At 46.7% G+C, this 3,761-nt stretch overlaps 1 pseudogene; it reads left to right on the forward strand.

Annotated features, from left to right (window-relative positions):
- Positions 1-1,134: 1,134 nt before the first annotated feature.
- LOC146177976 (uncharacterized) lies at positions 1,135-2,545 on the forward strand (annotated as a pseudogene).
- Positions 2,546-3,761: the final 1,216 nt, after the last annotated feature.

The following is a 3,761-nucleotide window of genomic DNA, read 5'->3' on the forward strand; positions in this document are numbered from 1 at the left end:
TAGAAACAGGGGCAAGACGTTGAAGCAGCTCTTAAAGCCACATACTTCCCCGACCTAAAGCAGGAACCATTACCGGCTTACAAAGGAACCCCCAATTCAGACTTGGACGCTCCCATCACAGAGGCGGAGGTATGGGCTGCCCTGGGTAGACTCCGCACCACGTCCGCACCAGGTCTTGATGGAGCAACTAACAAAGCGCTACGAAATTTAGACGCCAAATCATTAGCCTCTCTCACTAGGCACATGAATCAACAATGGGACCAGGGCACGCTGTCCCCGGAATAGAAATTAGCCAAGGTAACTTTCATACTTAAAAAAGGGAAATTGCGCTAAAAAAAGACACGGACGAGGAGAGGACATGGACGGGCGCAATCCATCCTCTCCTCGTCCGTGTCTTTTTTTTAGCGCAATTTCCCTTTTTTAAGTATGTATGACCGACTAGCCCAACAACGTGCTCTCGTAACTTTCATACCAAAACCTAAAAAACCTTTAGACCTTAAGAATCTGAGACCAATCTCTCTCACCTACTGCACAGGTAAAGTCATGGAGCACGTAATCCTAAATCGACTTAACCGATACATGGAGCAAAACCAGCTCTTCCCCACCACCATGCTTGGCTTCCGCGCGGGCCTGTCAACTCAAGACGTCATGTTACAACTTAAGGAGGATGTGCTCAATCCCGTTTTCCCTCACATCACCAGAGCTATGCTTGCATTGCACCTGACGAAGGCCTTTGATAATGTTGCCCACTCCTCCATTTTACAATCACTGAGCGACCTAAACGTGGGCTCTCGCACGCATGACTATATTGCTGCCTTTCTCAGCAACCGATCCGTCTGCCTACAATTAGGCACAGTAAAAACTTGCCCTTTCACGCTAGGCAGCAAGGGAACGCCCCAGGGAGCAGTTTTGTCCCCATTTCTATTTAACATTACTCTTATCCCGTTAGCAAAGGATCTTGACAAAATTCCTTCCATCTACTACTCCTTGTATGCGGATGACATCACCATCTGGGTCAATACCGGCAACCATGGCGAAATAGAATCCAAACTTCAGCTGGCCGCTGACACTGTTGCTACGCATGCAAGCAGCATTGGTCTAAGCTGCTCGGCAGCTAAATCTGAGCTCATAGTCATGGACCTAAAAGACCGAAACCCCCCTAATATTCAAGTCACATTAAATGACACCCCCATCCGCAGGGTCAATAGAATCAAAATTTAGGTCTCAGTATTTCTGACAACGGCTCCAATGCCGAGACCATAATATTAATTCGTGCTGCCATTTTTAATACAGCCTCACTAATTAAGCGTATCACCAATCGCCATCGCGGCATGAGGGAAGCATACACACGTCACCTCATTCAAGCATTTTGCCTATGCAGGATCACCTACTCCATCCCTTACTCTACCTCACACCCACGGAGACCGAGCAACTCAACAGACTCATCCGCAAAGCGCTCTCCTCCTCCCTAAATCAACGCCTACTGAAAAAACTACTTCAACTAGGGGTTCACAACACCTTGGGAGAGCTGGTAGAAGCTCACCTCATATGTCAGTACCACAGACTCTCACATACCGAAACCGGCCAAATTCTTCTGCGCCGAATTGGGATCAACCTACCCGGTCATACCTCGGCCACGCGCAATCCTCCCACCGCTGTTAGCAACAATCTTTACATTCCGCCTCTTCCCAAAAATACCCACCCGGAGCATAATCGTGAGAGACGGAAAGCTAGAGCCAAGACTTTGCACAAGCACTACCCTCCTGGCGCTCCGGCAGTTTACGTAGACGCGGCCGAATATTCAAACCGACCAGCTTTCGCATTAGCCGTCGTGGATGGATTCCACAACACGATAGTCAGTGCGTCCATTCCAAATTTGCAGGATTTCCTGCAAGCTGAAGAAGCAGCAATTGCCCTAGCAATCACACACTCCTCTGCTCAGTATATTTTCTCAGACTCCAAAACAGCATTTAGTAATTATGCCCATCGCAAAATCCACTCCCCGGCCGCAAACATTCTAGCATCATCCCCTCCACCTTATCACCTCATCACCCTCCTCTGGGTCCCTGCGCACAGCGAACACCCAGGCAACACGGCCGCTCACTCCCAAGCCCGAGCACTCGTCAACCGGGCTGAGAGCGACCCGGTGCTTTCGTCTCGCAGTGCCAGAGATCACCTTCTTAACTACCACGACCTCACCGTATTTTATAGAAATTCCCGCCTGCTGTACCCTCCTCCCCATAAATCTCTTCCCAAAAGCGACCAGGCTTTCTGGCGCAGACTTCAGACGGCCACAGTCATGACCCCTTTCCTTCTCTCTATTATAAACCGTGGCGAAACCTCTCCTCACTGCCACTCGTGTCCTAGCACCAGAGCCGACTTTAGTCACGTCTTCCTGAACTGCCCGAACAAACCTAAGCCCCCGTGGCAAGGGCCAAGACATCAGGAGCGATGGGAGGCTGCTCTGCGCAGCTCGCTGCCGGAGGTACAGCTTCTGGCAGTGAGCTGGACCCGAGGGGTCGCTCAAAAGTGCCCGGCCATCTAGAGCGGCCTGAGGGCCTATCGTCGTCCTGCTCCCTCACTTCCCTTTACCCCCCCTCACCTGGTTCTTTTTTGAACCATTAAAGTTGCTACCTACCTACCGCGCCTGCTCCGTTTTTTTCTCCTCTACTTCGACCTAAATTTCGACAATTTCGTATACGTCTGCTTTGACTTTTACCCCTTTCACGCATTTCCTTCTGGACCTAAATCACCACGCATCTCTTTGGCAAGACCGCACTGACTGCAATGTGTGTTAGCTCGAAAGCTCAACTTAGTTAACTTTGCATCTAAAGTGAAACTTTGTTACTGTACTTTACCCTATCCACGTGCATTCGATATGGCTAAAAATACATCGTTGTACATTGGCGAAATTTACAATTTGGAACTTAAATGACCCTTTTAATACTGCTGTTTGTATTACTTGTCACGACCCCTAGTTAGCCTATTCCCTTTGTTAAGGATGCATAATTTGCATGAAAACAATATAAAAGTTAGTCAAATGTGTCCTTGACTTTTTTTCTTTTATTTTTCCGTGTGTACCCCCGACAAGAAGTACTCCACTGTATGCATATGCTCGAGCAAACTGGTACGGAAACGTTTCGGTACTTTAGGTAGGTTTGCATTTAGGTAGGTTTGCAATCGTCTTAAGTTCAAGTCACTAAACTGCGTTCGTGTTTGCTATTTACTTTTTGTTGCTGAGGAAGTAAAATGTTTAAAATGTTATAGTCTGTAATGGTATTCGTCAATCTCAAGTCCACCCTACTGAAAAACCAAAAGTTCTACGGGTCAATAACCTCATAAAATCTCTAATCGCATAGACTATCATAAGGCTCACATCATTATCATAAAATTTCGTACATAACTATGATAATGTACAAGAAACTATGAGACCTTACGCAAATATATGCGACTTGTATGTGATTTCTTATGTGAATTGAGTGAGATTGTGCGAGAAAATGTGAGGTTATTGCCCCACACAATTTTTTAAGTAGGGCAGTATTCTCGTAACATGTGAAATGTCAGCACCGACTAACATCATGAAACGCTAGTGACGTGATTCGGTCAAAATTTGAATTTTAATTGCCGTTTTTTATTTGTTTCTCAATCCACAGTTATCACAGGTACTAGCATATGCTTCATGATGTTCTAAACCCTTTAAAGCCAGTTTTGATGAACAGTGAGTTAAGTGCGGTCTTGGCAGATGAACTGTAGTACAAGGC

This window comes from Amblyomma maculatum, chromosome 10, assembly GCF_055883805.1.
Source record: "Amblyomma maculatum isolate TAMU_Amacu chromosome 10, ASM5588380v1, whole genome shotgun sequence".
Classification (NCBI taxonomy): domain Eukaryota; kingdom Metazoa; phylum Arthropoda; class Arachnida; order Ixodida; family Ixodidae; genus Amblyomma; species Amblyomma maculatum.